Genomic DNA, 18,924 nt, shown 5'->3' on the forward strand with positions numbered 1-18,924 from the left:
AGCTCTTTCTGAGGTTATCGATTTCACAAAAACCAAATAAAAATATCAGTACATTTTTGAGTTCCACACGCAGTCCTTTAGGGTCATGATGACCTAAGGAAATGTTTGCAGTGAACAAAGACTTGTCATTCTATGTATCAAAATACATAATTAACTTTCACAAATTACTTGTTCACCAATGGCCAAAAGATTAGGGACTGGAATAGGATAAAAAGAATACTCAAATATCTGGAAGAGTAAAATGGAATTTGGTAGGTAGCAGCTTGCACAATTTCAAATGATGCACAGAAGTTTCCATCAAGTCATCTATTTGGGGAGCATTAAACAGCTAAAACCTTAATAGCCCAATGCTGCTGCTCTTTATTCTCAAACATTGAAGCTGAGAAATGTATTTCATTTGTTAGACTTAAATTTCTTCTCTTACCAAGGATACTAAATATTTTTTTTTCTATTTCATATGTCACTGTCACTTGATCATCTGTAAAAGAGTACTTTGATTTAAATTAGATTCCAGGGTTGGAAATGTAGTTCAGTGTTAGAGCACTTCTTGTCTGGCAAGCTCAAGGGTAAGGGTTCAGTCCCCAGCACAACATCATCATCAGCAGCAGCATAATAGATTTTAAAAAGAGAGGTAGAACAAAAGGAAGTTTTCTTTTCAATTCATTCTTTCTTAGAACAGTCTTTGCCAGCATAAAGAAGCATTTGTATTTTCTTCTAGTAAACTTGTATATAGAAGTTCTATAGTACATTTCATCTATTGTAGATATTAGTACACATACATTTCATTTCATATATGCAACTATAGGTTAATAATTTTGTTCTGGTTGCATCTTGATGAAAATAGAAGAAAGCAAGTATGAAAGATTATTACTACTGCAAAAGTATTGCTTTATAAAAGTTTCACTTAAAAATACTGAAGTTCTCACCTATACTCATCTATTTTTTAATTCTATTCATTTGTACTCATGAACTGAATACCTATTTTTATGCTCATAAACTGCACAACTATTTATTTTGTAGTTAACATATTCTATCTCATAGAATTTTCTTAAAAAATTTATGTGACAGTTAATTAAAACTGAAGTGAATAGGACTCAGTACCAAATGAAACGGTTTTTCCTCTTTTTCAATCAAGCATTTATGGAGATAGGAAATTGTGAACTTCCCTTTTGAAAAGTTAAAGTATTAAATACTGAACATTTGGAAATACCTGATTTACATATATCCTGTATGTCTAAATACTGAACAAATTTAACCAATACTAATTCATTTGTGTTCTTTTTCCTTTGGCTTTAAATTACTTGGGAAAAAATAAGCAAAGATTACTTTGCTTTTAGTTTGGTCTTTTGCTTTTATTACTCAGCCTGCTTTACCTATAGTACATTTAAGAACTGAATTTAAATGCTCTCCACGTGATGAGAACTGACATAAATCTATTGTTTGTTTCGCATTTCACTTAAGGTAAGGCACCATAGATTATAATGGTCCTTTATTTTGTGAATGAAGTAAAAAATTTAATGCTGCCAATTATAATTGAAATGCAGCCTGAATTATTAGTGGCATTCTTATGTCAGGGTTGAAATGATAGGAAAAAAGCATCTTAAGACTCATTGAAATACAGTTTTAAAAAGATACCTGTAAAATCACTATATTGCTACTATTTTATTAATTGAAATACTCTTTGTTGATTAATAGCAATAATCTTAGTTACAATAGCTACCAATTATGGAGCTGTTGCTTGTGTTAGAAACCCTTCAGATGTTTTACATAGATTCTTTATTAAGCATCACAGTAGTATCCTGGGAGATAATTACTCATTTTAATCCTTACTTTATTAGTGAAGAAATGAGGGATAGGAAGACTATGGGATAACTAGTACATCAGAGCTTAAAGTAGAATTTAAACCAAAGATGAGCTAAATTCCAAAGCCTTATTCTTTTTAGGCAAGTTGGCTGCTCTGCTCTGGGGATGTGGCTCTTTGGTAGAGCCCTTACCTAGAATGCTCCCAGTCTGGATTTTCATGTGCTGGTCCCCAGCACCATGAAAAACCAAACAAAAATAAGTAAAATCATTGGGACTAGGCACAGTGGTACATTCCCATAATTTCAGTGACTAGGATGCTGAGACGGGAGCATTGGAAGTTCAAGGCCAGGGTAGGCAATTTAGTGAGACCCTGCATCAAAATTTTTAAAAAAATAATAATAAAAAGTGCTTAGGATATGACTCCATGATTGAGTGCCCCGGGTGCAATTGCCAGCAGTATCAGAAACAAGAAATAAGAAAGTGTCAATGACATAGGCCAATTATTCATTAATTTAATAAGTAATGTCAGCTAATAAATATTGTACCTTCTTCAGAAGAAAATAGAGGAATTACGAGTAGCTAATGTTTATAATTGCATGAAAAGTTGTATATTTCAAAAGGTGTCTTATGAATTCCTAACAAAGCCTCTTACTTGCATAGAACCCCTCTACATTATGCCTGTGCCTATGGCAATCCAGCAGTGGTGGCTCTTCTAGTCAAGAGGAAATGCAACGTCGACCTGTGTGACAGTGATGGCAACACACCGTTGATGAAGGTAGATGTAGCCAGTGGTTTTGCAGGAAATGAAATTGATGAAATGCTTAGAAGAAAAATTGATTAATGCCATTTAGTTATAACTAATGAGTAAAACGTGAAATATTTTTCTTGGATTTCCCAAATTTACAATCTATTTCTTGATTAAAACCAACAGGCCCTACAGTACGAGGAAGAGGAATGTGCAATTCTTCTTCTAGAACATGGTGCCAATCCAAATGTTCACAACAACAAGGGTGAAACTCCTCTCCACTGTGCTATCTTTTATAGGAGCACATCAGTAGCAACAAAACTGCTTTCATTCAACGCAGACATTGAAGCCAGAAACACGGTATACATCAATCACCATTATTTCCAAAATATTTGAAATGTTTCTTTAAAATTAACAGTAATGTGTGTTAACAAATACTGATTATAAGCAGAATTTTCTCTATTAGAATATTAGCAAATGTTGGAAGTTCTCCTCGTATTCCTCCTCCTCCTCCTCCTCTTATAGCTCATGTGTATATTTAGTTTGCCTCCATGAATTAGAATCAAGAGACTCATGCAGAAATCTGAACTTTAAGCTTTTGTGAAGGAACCCAATGTGGTCCCCCTGTGTGGTGTGGTGTGCAGGGTTTGCCTCCCAGATGCTGGGCACACATGTTCTTCAGTTTGCTACTGGCAACTGCAGCATTCACTCAGATCAACTACTTTGCCTCTACTTTTATAATATGTTTTGATAAAGATTGCATGGAGGTTTCCTACTGATTTACAAAAATAAGGCTTACATAATATGAATCTCTTTGAAATGGGATCAAATTATGGAATTTAGAATTTGGCATTTAAATAGTTTTCTTTATACCATAAAAATCATGTTCTCATGGGAATTTTTGTAAGCCTGATTAGGTTACTCATTGCTATAAGTGGATATTATTGCTAGAAGTAGATAAGTCATGGATGTTATAAGCTGTCCTATGTACTACTCTTCAGCTTTGTTCCTTAAAAATGAAAATGATTTAGTCTTTCATGATGCTAAAAATAATCCGTGTAGATCAGCATAAAACTTGTTGATACACAAAATTTATGAATTACATTTTGCCTAAAATTATAAATAAGTTTTAAGTAGCAATTAAAGTGGAACCAGATTAAAAATAATTTTGAAAAGTAGCTAAGCATTATGTTACCAGGATAATCATTACAAGTCAGAATATATTTTTAATATTATTTTTATTGGAGTTTATAGTGACACATAGTAGTTGTGTTCATACCAACAAAATCATACATGCATGGAATTCCAGTTGAGTTCATGATCCCCTCTTTTCCCTCCTGTCCTCCTCCTTCTCCTCCATTCTCCTCCTGTTTCCTGGGCTTCCTTTCACCTGTCAATTTATTTATATTTGATTGCTTCTTTCTACTTACACATAAAAGCGTAGTTCCCTGTAGTATATTTATATATGCATATAACATGATTCTTAAAGAATTCCTTCTTCATTGCCTTCCCTTCCCTATTCCCACTCTGCCTCTAAATCTCCTTTTTTTACCCTAATGATCTTCCCTATGTCTTGATATTTGTTCTTACCTTCTCTTTTTCTTAACTTCCACATATGAAACATTTGACCTTTGAGTTTCTTAATAAGTTAAACTTATTTCACTTAGCATGATATTTTTTGTTACCATCCATTTGCCTACACATTGGATTCATTTTCCTATTTTCCGTTTGAAATACTGAATCCCGGACACTAACCCATACCCTACTAGATTCTTACTACGAATGCTAATATGATGGAGAAAAATAACCCAAACAGAATAGAAATACAGGCAGTTCAGAGCAGGCATGGTGTATAGTTGGACTTGCCTTTAGCATTACAAAGGGTAGGTGTTATAAATCTTGTCCAATTGAATAGAAGTAGTTCTCCATGTGTTTTAAAAGTTAACAAATGTGTGAATTCCAGTCTCCCTTTCTCTGTAGCCTATTCAGCAACATGTATTTTTACATGCACGTATAGAATCCTACCTGCTATCCCATGTCCATTCTTGTGAGGTGGTGACTTGGCAGATACAAATTGTGAGAAGAGATCACTCCTCCTAAATGCTGTTGGAACTGAAAATTCAACCTACGGGTGAGCTTCCTACTTGAACAACATGATACATAAATCCATGTTCAGTAACATAAATATTTTTGGATCTGTGGATGATATATATTTCATGATGAATTTCGATTGGCATATATATTTCTACTTTTTAATGTCTCTGTGTGTGTTCTGTGTGTGTGTGAATATATATATACACACACACACACACACACACACACACACACAATATACACAAACTCTCCAGATTTTTCAAAATATGAAATATATGTGTTTTATTATACACTCCCTAAATTCATCCATGTTCATATATGTGGATTTATAATGAACTTTTCACAAGATTATTCTCAGAAATATTCATCCACCTGAAATACATATTTGTTTCCTAGTGCTGAAAACTAACTTCAGAGAATGGTGCATAGAGATCCTAATATTTCTACAGGAACTGACCCAGTTTAACATCAATGCAAGTAGATTCCTATGGGACATGATGTGTGTTTTGACATTCATTTTTATTCAACACTGGTACATTACTATTTCTTCAGTTGATGTACATCATAGGATATGTATTTCATCCTTATGTTCACAAATTTCTAGGCATTTGGTTCACTTTCAATCACTTCCTCCTTCAGAACACATGTATTCCTCCGCGTTTCTTGACTGGTATTTTCATGAGACTTCTTTCCAAACACATTGTTTTCCATTTCCATATTCCCTTTTGAAGCCAAACTCACACCCCCTTCATGGTCAACCATAACCCTAATATCACCATTAGATGTATAACTGGTTGGAATGAATGGTTGTGCATCAATATTAGATTTCCTATATATTTTCAGATATCAATTCAATCCATTACTTAAATTGGAACCAGTTATAATATTTATTAACTGTAGGGTCTATTCCTGCATTATCTGTATATTCATAGACCCAGGGTACACCTATTTGTACCCCCAAGGGCTAATTTATATGTCTTCAGCATATTACTCCCAGAAATGGTGGAAGAAATACTCATGTCACCTGATCTCCATATACATTTTATCACAGTGATATTCTGGACACAAAATGCAAAGGTCACACTTATGACTGTACCAAAGCCTCATTGGAAAGTGAGCATGGATTACTAAATACATCCTTGTCCAGGTTGCCTAATGCTCTCAAATGTCAATCCTATTGGTGACTACACATTTGTTTCTTCCTAAGATGATATATTCAACCTCAACCCTGTTGCAAATGTCTAATCCTCTCACTCACTTTATACTTTGCCTGATTTCCTCATGTCTCTATTGATATCTGCTTTCCTACATATGTTCCCCAGTTCATCATTGTGACTGACTCTTCACATGTGCTGACATTTACATTCACTCTCTAACCGACACCCTATTGCTAAAGAACTTTTGGTCCAAATTTTCTACTCACTCTTCTTCCTAAACCTACCAACTATCTTCCTAATCCTACCTACTATCCCTTTTTGACTGGATGTTCTCTTCTACATTCAATCATCCAAGGTACAAGGTCCTATGCCATTGTATATCGATTTATCTGAGACATCTGTGCAGAAAGTCATTCAAAGCTAAGTATCCCAATCAAGGGCCCAATGCCCTTCTGGCCATCAAATCTTACTTGGATTTCTGTTTTCATACATATATTTCACCTATATATTATTATAAATATCGCAGGTTCCCAATACCATTCATCATCCAGCAGAGTGATTCCTAACCCAAACCGAACAGGTTCTTAACCCTAACCATACACTGTTCCCTCAATCGAACTTTACAGAAGAGCAGGGACAGAGTTGGTCTTACAATACAGGAATGTAGGGGATCTTCCACCTGCTGAGAACCTCAAAGGTCCATGCAGAAATGATCCCTGGAGAAGATGTAGGCCGCTGTGAAGGACCTCAGGGAGCAGAAGTCATCTTCCATGGCAAACAACCTGGTCACGATGAAGGGATGTGTCTGAATGAGCCTCTCTCTTCTTAATGTAGACAAGATGGAGCAAAGCAGGCCTGTGTGGAGAGCTGTTCCTTGGTGCCTATGGTTGATATTCCATTCTACCTTGTGAAAGTGTCACAGGAAGGAGGGGCAGCCTCCATGTCATGGGAGCCCTGGAAGCAACTGTTAGGACACAGTGGTTGCCAAGGCAGTGACCTCATTCAGTTCCTGAAGGAAGTGACCTCACCTCACTTCCTTGGTGATGGAACTCTCTGAACTTGGGAACCGGAAGCCAGGCACCCAGAGCCAGTCCCAGTTCCAGTCCCAGTGGGCTCACTTGTTTGGATTTACCAAGGACAGAGTCAGTCTTTCTTGGTACCTACTGATGTGAGGATGGCCAAATGCTAGGAAAGCTCTGCAGAGGGGCCTTTCCTGAGAAAGCAGGTAGTGGCTCACCGCTGGCTGCTGACAACTTCACAGAGTTGGCCAAGGAGGCCAGATGTGAGACAGGACAGGCCATTTCGGGGGAACATAGTATGGCCCACCAGTCAGACGGCACTCCGGGTAGTCACAGACCAACTTGGAAGAAGGAGGTGCCTTTGTGGGTGTGGGTGTGAGTTTGTGGTTTTGTCTCATGTTCTGAGAATAGGTAGGAAAGGCGGTTTGTTTGGTTTGGAGTGGACTGTTTCTAGTAAGTCTTTTGACGAGGTGAGTGTTTCTATGTTTGTGTATCCCACTGTGTCCCTGGTTGTAGACATTAGAAAAGAGAATGCATGAATGGATGTGTCCTGTCTAGTAGAAAGCTTCCCAGCATTCATCCTGCCCAATTTTTGAATGGACTGCAGCTTGCCTTATGGATGGGCAACACCTACTATCTTCCTAAGTTCCTGTTTTCTTCCTGAATTCTGGCCACTCTCCAGAATAGGCTCATGGTTTTGTGTCCAAGATATGTACCACCTCCAAGCTCGGTGACATGGCCATGTACAGGGGAGCTGAAAGGAATGGTGAGCATCTCAGAAAACTCAGATATCAGTGTGACCAGTAAAGTCTCCCTGGAGAAACCCTGCTTTGGGCCTTTTGCTTACCTATTGTTCTGTTGCCCTGAATGTCAGGAAGGCCTTTGCCTCAGGGCACCCCTTTGTGATGCCTGAAGAAAACAGTTTTCAAATGGAAATGAATGGGCATCACCTGTGGCTCTTTGCTTAATGGCTTTGCAAAGGGATGTGTCTGAATCAGCCTCTTGGCCCTGTGTGAGGCTGTGGCTTAGACTGTCAGCACCTGAGGGATCCAAAAACAGATCCCATGTGTGCACCCAAAGCCAAATTGGCACAAAAGCAGTCTGTAAGGTTCTGTAAGGTTCCTGACCTCCATCAAGTGAGAATAGGGATCCTTCGGGTCAAACGAGTTCTTCAAAGCCCTGCAGAGGCTAGCCCATAGGTGCTTGGGTTCTCTCATGGCTCCAATTCACACAAAGAATCTATACCCGGCAGTCAGTACTCCTCCAATTGGAGAAGCGGAGCCAGTATTAATGGCAGGCCTATTGGATCACTCCAGATTCACAGGAAGGGTGTCCAGGCCACCCTGACATTAGGCAAATGAGGGGCAAGGGAGCTTATTGTGGACACTGTCTTGGGCTGTGCCCCTCATGGAAACCTCCAGCCAGAGGTTATGATGAGTGTGTATACGGAAGAAGATGAGGGCCATGTGGCAGTGTTTTGGTTTGAATTGTGGTCATTGGTGTGGCGGTGGGAAGAGATGACTGGGTCCACCTGGGCTTGAACTCTGGTGTGATTCCCCTTGGAGACTGAGTTCTGGAACTGACCTCAGTGAAGTATTGCCGTAAATTGTGTTGGGATTTGAGGAGGCCATGCATGAGAGTTGCCCTTGGAAACTGAGATCTAGGCCCAGGCTGGCTTTCCACAGAGCACTGGGAATCTCAGCCCGGATATCACATGATTTTATTCTTAAAGACCTGGCAGCCATAGTTGAGAGTCAAAACACACATGGACCTCACATTTGTAGACCTCAATGGGCCTGGCTCCGTGTGACCTTTTGGCAACTCTTTGGGAAGCCTTGTTTGTGAGAGTTCTCCAGAGCTTTCGTTGAAGTGAGCTTCCTCACCATTTAATAATTCCTGAAGGAATGGAAACCCACAGTGCGTCCAACTTCATCCTTTAAAAATGGCTAACTAGATAAATACCATGAGATTTTTGAAATTCCCATGACCAGGTGGCACTGGAGAACCTTTGGATGTCCTGTTGCTGATCATGAGTGTACCAGACAGTGCCTTGATTGACTGGGTTTCACGAAAATGGTGTAAAACAGAGATGCCAGTAAGTTGGGGCCTGCTGAGTAGCGGGCCTAGAGCAGCGGTGTGCAGGTGTGTGATAAAACATCTGTGGTGGGGCCATGTGGATCTGTCACTGGCTTCCAAATGGCTTGTGACTGACATGGTGCAGTGAGCAGACCCTTCTATGTAAAGGCATCTTGTTATATGGAGAGGTTTCAGGGCAGTGTTCAGAATCAAGTTGCTATGTTCAAGGAGGGAAGCTCTGTGAGATAGAAGCATGGCAGATGCCTTCTCCTAGGACCTTGACCCACCACACATGATAGAACTCCCTCCAGCACGGTGTCCCACTTTAACTCCTTGTATTTCTTGAAGCAAGTTCCAAACTCCCAGTGCAGCAGCAAGAAACACCACAAAAAGTAGAGGATGACCAAATGGCTTTACAGTCCACACAGGGAGACACTTAGACCCCAGTGGCCACAGTTTACCTGCAAAGAGAGAATTCAGCACTTCTGCCTCATGTTCATTGGAAAATCAGAAACCATGTCCTCCAGGTCACATAGATGCAGACCCAGCTTTGCTGGTCTCACTACAAAGGAAGCTAAAGCTCCTGACAACAACATATATTTCAAGTGCACAACCTCAGAGGCAGTTTCTCACAAAGTCTTTAGGCCAGCAGAGCTCCATGTTTGTGGAGTGTTTACCCTGTCTCCCTTACTTATGGAAACTCCTCTACCACCTCCAAGGTTGTGAACTCCTGAGCATTTTCCATTCCACATACGTATTCACAGCTTTTCTAACTCTTCTCCTTGAATTGCGTCTTCCTTGTTGCGAAGGTAATGTCAAGGCATTGTTCTGGATGAGAGTGGGAAGGTTTTTGTGTAGCACATATTTGCCTACACATTGGATTCATTTTCCTATTTTCCATTCGAAATACTGAATCCCTGACACTAACCCATACCCTACTAGATTCTGACTACGAATACTAATATGATGGAGAAAAATAACCCAAACAGAATAGAAATACAGGCAGTTCAGAGCAGGCATGGTGTATAGTTGGACTTGCCTTTAGCATTACAAAGGGTAGGTGTTATAAATCTTGTCCAATTTAATAGAAGTAGTTCTCCATGTGCTTTGAAAGTTAACAAATGTGTGAATTCCTGTCTCCCTTTCTTTGTAGCCTATTCAGCAACATGTATTTTCACATGCACGTATAGAATCCTACCTGCTATCCCACGTCCATTCTTGTGAGGTGCCTGACTTGGCAGATACAAATTGTGAGAAGATATCACTCCTCCTAAACGCTGTTGGAACTGAAAATTCAACCTACGGGTGAGCTTCCTACTTGAACTACATGATACATAAATCCATGTTCAGTAACACAAATATTTTTGGATCATTGGATGATATATATTTCATGATGAATTTCGATTGGCATATATTTTTCTAATTTTTAATATCTGTGTGTGTGTGTTCTGTGTGTATGTGTCTGTATATATATACATACAAACACACACACACACACAATATACACAAACTCTCCAGATTTTTCAAAATATGAAATATATGTGTCTTATTATACACTCCCTAAATTCATCCATGTTCATATATGTGGATTTATAATCAACTTTTCACAAGATTATTCTCAGAAATATTCATCCACCTGAAATACATATTTGTTTCCTAGTGCTGAAAACTAACTTCAGAGAATGGTGCATTGAGATCCTAATATTTCTACAGGAACTGACCCAGTTTAACATCAATGCAAGTAGATTCCTATGGGACATGATGTGTATTTTGACGTTCATTTTTATTCAACACTGGTGCATTACTATTTCTTCAGTTGATGCACATCATAGGATATGTATTTCATCCTCAAGTTCACAAATTTCTAGGCATTTGGTTCACATTCAATCACTTCCTGCTTCAGAACACATGTATTCCTCCACGTTTCTTGACTGGTCTTTTCATGAGACTTCTTTCCAAACACATTCTTTTCCATATCCATAATCCCTTTTGAAGCCAAACTCACACCCCCTTCATGGTAAACCATAACCCTAATATCACCGTTGGATGTATAACTGGTTGGAATGAACGGTTGTGTATCAATATTAGATTTCCTATATATTTTCAGATATCAATTCAATCCATTATTTAAATTGGAACCAGTTATAATATTTATTCACAGTAGGGTCTATTCATGCATTATCTCTATATTCATAGACCCAGGGTACACCTATTTGTAACCCCAAAGGCTAATTTTTATGTCTTCAACATATTACTCCCAGAAATGGTGGAAGAAATACTCATGTCACCTGATGTCCATATACATTTTATCACAGTGATATTCTGGACACAAAATGCAAAGGTCACACTTAGGATTGTACCAAAGCCTCATTGGAAAGTGAGCATGGATTACTCAAAACATCCTTGTCCAGGTTGCCTAATGCTCTCAAATGTCAATCCTGTTGGTGACTACACATTTGTTTCTTCCTAAGATGATATATTCAACCTCAACCCTGTTCAAAATGTCTAATCCTCTCACTCACTTTATACATTGCCTGATTTCCTAATGTCTCTATTGATATCTGCTTTCCTACATATGTTCCCCAGTTCATCATTGTGACTGACTCTTCACGTGTGCTGACATTTACATTCACTCTTTAACCGACACCCTATTGCTAAAGAACTTTTGGTCCAAATTTTATACTCACTCTTCTTCATAAACCTACCAACTATCTTCCTAATCCTATCTACTATCCCATTTTGACTGGATGTTCTCTTCTACATTCAATCATCCAAGGTACAAGGTCCTATGCCATTGTATATCGATTTATCTGAGACATCTGTGCAGAAAGTCATTCAAAGCTAAGTATCCCAATCAAGGGCCCAATGCCCTTCTGGCCTTCAAATCGTACTTGGATTTCTGTTTTCATACATATATTTCACCTATATATTATTATAAATATCGCAGGTTCCCAATACCATTCATCATCCAGCAGAGTGATTCCTAACCCAAACCGAACAGGTTCTTAACCCTAACCATACACTCTTCCCTCAATCTAACTTTACAGAAGAGCAGGGACAGAGTTGGTCTTACAATACAGGAATGTAGGGGATCTTCCACTTGCTGAGAACATCAAAGGTCCATGCAGAAATGATCCCTGGAAAAGACGTAGGCCGCTGTGAAGGACCTGAGAGAGCAGAAGTCATCTTCCATGGCAAACAACCTGGTCAGGATGAAGGGATGTGTCTGAATGAGCCTCTCTCTTCTTAATGTAGACAAGATGGAGCAAAGCAGGCCTGTGTGGAGAGCTGTTCCTTGGTGCCTATGGTTGATATTCCATTCTAATTTGTGAAAGTGTCACAGGAAGGAGGGGCAGCCTCCATCTCATGGGAGCCCTGGAAGCAACTGTTAGGACACAGTGGTTGCCAAGGCAGTGACCTCATTCAGTTCCTGAAGGAAGTGACCTCACCTCACTTCCTTGGTGCTGGAACTCTCTGAACTTGGGATCCAGGAAGCCAGGCACCCAGAGCCAGTCCCAGTCCCAGTCCCAGTGGGCTCACTTGTTTGGATTTACCAAGGACAGAGTCAGTCTTTCTTGGTACCTACTGATGTGAGGATGGCCAAATGCCAGGAAAGTTCTGCAGAGGGGCCTTTCCTGAGAAAGCAGGTAGTGGCTCACCGCTGGCTCCTGGCAACTTCACAGAGTTGGCCAAGGAGGCCAGATGTGAGACAGGACAGGCCATTTCGGGGGAACATAGTATGGCCCACCAGACAGACGGCACTCCGGGAGGTCACAGACCAAGTTGGAAGAAGGAGGTGCCTTTGGGGGTGTGGGTGTGAGTTTGTGGTTTTGTCTCATGTTCTGAGAATAGGTAGGAAAGGCGGTTTATTTGGTTTGGAGTGGACTGTTTCTAGTAAGTCTTTTGACGAGGCGAGTGATTCTATGTTTGTGTATCCCACTGTGTCCCTGGTTGTAGACATTAGAAAAGAGAATGCATGAATGGATGTGACCTGTCTAGTAGAAAGCTTCCCAGCATTCATCCTGCCCAATTTATGAATGGAGTGCGGCTTCCCTTATGGATGCGTAACACCGACTATCTTCCTAAGTTTCTGTTTCCTTCCTGAATTCTGGCCACTCTCCAGAATAGGCTCATGGTTTTGTGTCCAAGATATGTACCATCCCAAGCTCAGTGACATGGCCATGTACTGGAGAGCTGAAAGGAATGGTGAGCATCTCAGAAAACTCAGATATCAGTGTGACCAGTAAAGTCACCCTGGAAAAACCCTGCTTGGGGCCTTTTGCTTACCTATTGTTCTGTTGCCCTGAATGTCAGGAAGGCCTTTGCCTCAGGGCACCCCTTTGTGAAGCCTGAAGAAAACAGTTTTCAAATGGAAATGAATGGGCATCACCTGTGGCTCTTTGCTTAATGGCTTTGCAAAGGGATGTGTCTGAATCAGCCTCTTGGCCCTGTGTGAGGCTGTGGCTTAGATTGTCAGCACCTGATGGATCCAAAGAGAGATCCCATGTGTGCATCCAAAGCCAAATTGGCACAAAAGCAGTCATTGTGGATGAAGTCTCTCGCCTTCCTCTGTAAGGTTCCTGACCTCCATCAAGTGAGAATAGGGATCCTTTGGGTCAAACGAGTTCTTCAAAGCCCTGCAGAGGCTAGCCCATAGGTGCTTGGATTCTCTCATGGCTCCAATTCACACAAAGAATCTATACGAGGCAGTCAGTAGGCCTCCAATTGGAGAAGCGGAGCCAGTATTAACGGCAGGCCTATTGGATCACTCCAGGTTCACAGGAAGGGTGTCCAGGCCACCCTTACATTAGGAAATTGAGGGGCAAGGGAGCTTATTGTGGACACTGTCTTGGGCTGTGCCCCTCATGGAAACCTCCAGCCAGAGGTTATGATGAGTGTCTCTATGGAAGAAGATGAGGGCCATGTGGCAGTGTTGTGGTTTGAATTGTGGTCATTGTTGTGGTGGTGGGAAGAGATGACTGGGTCCACCTGGGCTTGAACTCTGGTGTGATTCCCCTTGGAGACTGAGTTCTGGAACTGACCTCAGAGAAGTATTGCCGTGAATTGTGTTGGGATTTGAGGAGGCCATGCATGAGGGTCGCCCTTGGAAACTGAGATACAGGCCCAGGCTGCCTTTCCACAGAGCACTGGAAATCTCATCCCAGACATCACATGATTTTATTCTTAAAGACCTGGCAGCCATAGTTCAGAGTCAAAACACACATGGACCTCACATGTGTAGACCTCAATGGGCCTGGCTTTGTGTGACCTTTTGGCCACTCTTTGGGAAGCCTTGTTTGTGAGAGTTCTCCAGAGCTTTCGTTGAAATGAGCTTCCTCACCATTTAATGGTTCCTGAAGGAATGGAAACCCACAGTGCCTCCAACTTCATCCTTTAAAAATGGCTAGCTAGATAAACACCACGAGGTTTTTGAAATTCCCATGACCAGGTGGCACTGGAGAACCTTTGGATGTCCTGTTGCTGATCATGAGTGTACCAGACAGTGCCTTGATTGACTGGGTTTCATGAAAATGGTGTAAAACAGAGATGCCAGTAAGTTGGGGCCTGCTGAGTAGCGGGCCTAGAGCAGCGGTGTGCAGGTGTGTGATAAAACATCTGTGGTGGGGCCATGTGGATCTGCCACTGGCTTCCAAATGGCTTGTGACTGACATGGTGCAGTGAGCAGACCCTTCTATGTAAAGGCATCTTGTTATATGGAGAGGTTTCAGGGCAGTGTTCAGAATCAGGTTGCTATGGTCAAGGGGGCAAGCTCTGTGGGATAGAAGCCTGGCTGGTGCATTCTCCTAGGACCTTGACCCACCACACGAGACAGAACTCCCTCCAGCACGGTGTCCCAGTTGAACTCCTTGTATTTCCTGAAGCAAATTCCAAACTCCCAGTGCAGCAGCAAGAAACACCACGAAAAGTGGAGGATGACCAAATGGCTTCACAGTCCACACAGGGAGACACTTAGACAACAGTGGCCACAGTTTACCGGCAAAGAGAGAATTCAGCACTTCTGCCTCATGTTCATTGGAAAATCAGAAACCATGTCCTCCAGGTCACATAGATGCAGACCCAGCTTTGCTGGTCTCACTACAAAGGAAGCTAAAGCTCCTGACAACAACATATATTTCAAGTGCACAACCTCAGAGGCAGTTTCTCACAAAGTCTTTAGGCCAGCAGAGCTCCATGTTTGTGGAGTGTTTACCCTGTCTCCCTTACTTATGGAAACTCCTCTACCACCTCCAAGGTTGTGAACTCCTGAGCATTTTCCATTCCACATACGTATTCACAGCTTTTCTAACTCTTCTCCTCAAATTGTGTCTTACTTGTTGTGAAGGTAATGTCAAGGCATTGTTCTGGAGGAGAGTGGGAAGGTTTTTGTGTAGCACAAATTTGCCTACACATTGGATTCATTTTCCTATTTTCCATTCGAAATACTGAATCCCTGACACTAACCCATACCCTACTAGATTCTGACTACGAATACTAATATGATGGAGAAAAATAACCCAAACAGAATAGAAATACAGGCAGTTCAGAGCAGGCATGGTGTATAGTTAGACTTGCCTTTAGCATTACAAAGGGTAGGTGTTATAAATCTTGTCCAATTTAATAGAAGTAGTTCTCCATGTGTTTTGAAAGTTAACAAATGTGTGAATTCCTGTCTCCCTTTCTCTGTAGCCTATTCAGCATCATGCATTTTTACATGCACATATAGAATCCTACCTGCTATCCCACGTCCATTCTTGTGAGGTGGCTGACTTGGCAGATACAAATTGGGAGAAGAGATCACTCCTCCTAAACGCTGTTGGAACTGAAAATTCAACCTACGGGTGAGCTTCCTACTTGAACAACATGATACATAAATCCATGATCAGTAACATAAATATTTTTGGATCTGTGGATGATATATATTTTATGATGAATTTCGATTGGCATATATATTTTTACTTTTTAATGTCTGTGTGTGTGTTCTCTGTGTGTGTGTGTGTGTGTGTATACAGACACACATAATATACACAAACTCCCCAGGTTTTCCAAAATAGGAAATATATGTGTCTTATTATACACTCCCTAAATTCACCCATGTTCATATATGTAGATTTATAATCAACTTTTCAGAAGATTATTCTCAGAAATATTCATCCACCTGAAATACATATTTGTTTCCTAGTGCTGAAAACTAACTTCAGAGAATGGTGCTTAGAGATCCTAATATTTCTACAGGAACTGACCCAGTTTAACATCAATGCAAGTAGATTCCTATGGGACATGATGTGTATTTTGACGTTCATTTTTATTCAACACTGGTACACTACTATTTCTTCAGTTGATGCACATCATAGGATATGTATTTCATCCTCAAGTTCACAAATTTCTAGGCATTTGGTTCACTTTCAATCACTTCCTGCTTCAGAACACATGTATTCCTCCACGTTCCTGAGTGGTCTTTTCATGAGACTTCTTTCCAAACACATTCTTTTCCATTTCCATAATCCCTTTTGAAGCCAAAGTCACACCCCCTTCATGGCAAACCATAACCCTAATATCACCATTAGATGTATAACTGGTTGGAATGAATGGTTGTGTATCAATATTAGATTTCCTATATATTTTCAGATATCAATTCAATCCATTATTTAAATTGAAACCAGTTATAATATTTATTCACAGTAGGGTCTATTCATGCATTATCTCTATATTCATAGACCCAGGGTACACCTATTTGTACCCCCAAAGGCTCATTTATATGTCTTCAACATATTACTCCCAGAAATGGTGGAAGAAATACTCATGTCACCTGATCTCCATATACATTTTATTTTTTATTTTTTATTTATTTATTTATTTTTTTAATATTATTTTATTGTTGGTTGTTCAAAACATTACGTAGTTCTTAATATACCATATTTCACACATTGAATCAAGTGGGTTATGAACTCCCCTTTTTACCCCGTATACAGATTGCAGTGTCACATCAGTTACATTTCCATTGATTTATAAATTGCCTTTCTAGTGACTGATGTATTCTGCTGTCTATCCCATTCTCCACTATCCCCCCTCCCCTCCCCCCCTTCTCTCTCTCCACCCCCTCTACTATAAATCGTTTCTTCCGCTTATATAATTTTTATCCTACTCCTCCTTTTCTCTTATATGTAATTGTGTATAACCCTGAGGCTCACCTTCCAATTCCATGCAATTTCCCTTAACTCTCCCTTTCCCTCCCGCCTATCATCCCTGTTTAGTGTTAATCTTCTTCTCAAGCTCTTCGTCTCTACCCTGTCCTTGGTTACTCCCCTTATATCAAAGAAGACATTTGGCATTTGTTTTTTAAGGATTGGCTAGCTTCACTTAGCATAATCTGCTCTAATGCCATCCATTTCCCTCCAAATTCTATGATTTTGTCATTTCTTAATGCAGAGTAATACTCCATTGTGTATAAATGCCACATTTTTTAATCCATTCATCTATTGAAGGGCTTCTAGGTTGGTTCCACAATCTTGCTATCGTGAATTGTGCTGCTATGAACATCGATGTAGCAGTGTCCCTGTAGCATGCTCTTGTTAGGTCTTTAGGGAATAGACCAAGAAGGGGAATAGCTGGGTCAAATGGTGGTTCCATTCCCAGCTTTCCAAGAAATCTCCACACTGCTTTCCAAATTGGCTGCACCATTTTGCAGTCCCACCAACAATGAACAAGTGTACCCATTTCCCCGCATCCTCGCCAGCACTTGTTGTTGTTGGACTTCTTAATGGCTGCCAATCTTACTGGAGTGAGATGGTATCTTAGGGTGGTTTTGATTTGCATTTCTCTGACTGCTAGCGATGTTGAGCATTTTTTCATGTACTTGTTGATTGATTGTATGTCCTCCTCTGAGAAGTGTCTGTTCAGATCCTTGGCCCATTTGTTGATTGGGTTATTTGTTATCTTATTATCTAATTTTTTGAGTTCTTTGTATACTCTGGATATTAGGGCTCTATCTGAAGTGTGTGGGGGTAAAGATTTGTTCCCAGGATGTAGGCTCCCTGTTTATCTCTCTTATTGTTTCTTTTGTTGAGAGAAAACTTTTTAGTTTGAGTAAGTCCCATTTGTTGATTCTGGTTGTTAACTCTTGCGCTATGGGTGTCCTATTGAGGAAGTTGGAGCCTGACCCCACAGTATGTAGATCATAGCCGACTTTCTCTTCTATCAGACGCCGTGTCTCTGATTTAATATCGAGCTCCTTAATCCATTTTGAGTTAACTTTTGTGCATGGCGAGAGAAAGGGATTCAGTTTCATTTTGATGCAAATGGATTTCCAGTTTTCCCAGCACCATTTGTTGAAGATGCTATCCTTCCTCCATTGCATGCTTTTAGCCCCTTTATCAAATATAAGATAGTTGTAGTTTTGTGGATTGGTTACTGTGTCTTCTATTCTGTACCATTGGTCCACTCGCCTGTTTTGGTACCAGTACCATGCTGTTTTTGTGACTATTGCTCTGTAGTATAGTTTGAAGTCTGGTATCGCTATACCGCCTGATTCACACTTCCTGCTTAGCATTGTTTTTGCTATTCTGGGTCTTTTATTATTCCATATGAATTTCCTGATTGTTTTATCTATTTCTACAAGAAATGCTGTTGGGATTCTGATTGGGATAGCATTGAACTTATAGAGAACTTTTGGTAATATCGCCATTTTGATGATGTTAGTTCTGCCTATCCATGAACAGGGTATATTTTTCCATCTTCTGAGGTCTTCTTCTATGTCTCTTTTTAGGGTTCTGTAGTTTTCATTGTATAGGTCTTTCACCTCTTTTGTTAGGTTGATTCCCAGGTATTTTATTTTTTGGGGGGATATTGTGAATGGAGTAGTTGTCCTCATTTCCGTTTCAGAGGATTTGTCGCTGATATACAGGAATGCATTTGATTTATGCGTGTTGATTTTATATCCTGCCACTTTGCTGAATTCATTTATTAACTCTAATAGTTTCTTTGTAGACCCTTTTGGGTCTGTTAGGTATAGAATCATATCGTCTGCAAATAG

General features: G+C 40.2%; 1 long non-coding RNA gene across 3 annotated transcripts in view; it reads left to right on the forward strand.

The window, feature by feature from the left end:
* Positions 1–18,924, forward strand: part of LOC308631712 — an 895,537-nt gene that overhangs the window by 13,419 nt on the left and 863,194 nt on the right. For all 3 annotated transcript variants that reach the window (XR_014018316.1, XR_014018317.1, XR_014018318.1), the window contains 2 exons: positions 2,464–2,578; positions 2,735–2,908. This is a non-coding gene — a long non-coding RNA (uncharacterized lncRNA). The remainder of the gene's footprint in view (positions 1–2,463; positions 2,579–2,734; positions 2,909–18,924) is intronic.

This window comes from Spermophilus citellus, assembly GCF_964194105.1.
Source record: "Spermophilus citellus genome assembly, chromosome: 12".
NCBI classification, from domain to species: domain Eukaryota; kingdom Metazoa; phylum Chordata; class Mammalia; order Rodentia; family Sciuridae; genus Spermophilus; species Spermophilus citellus.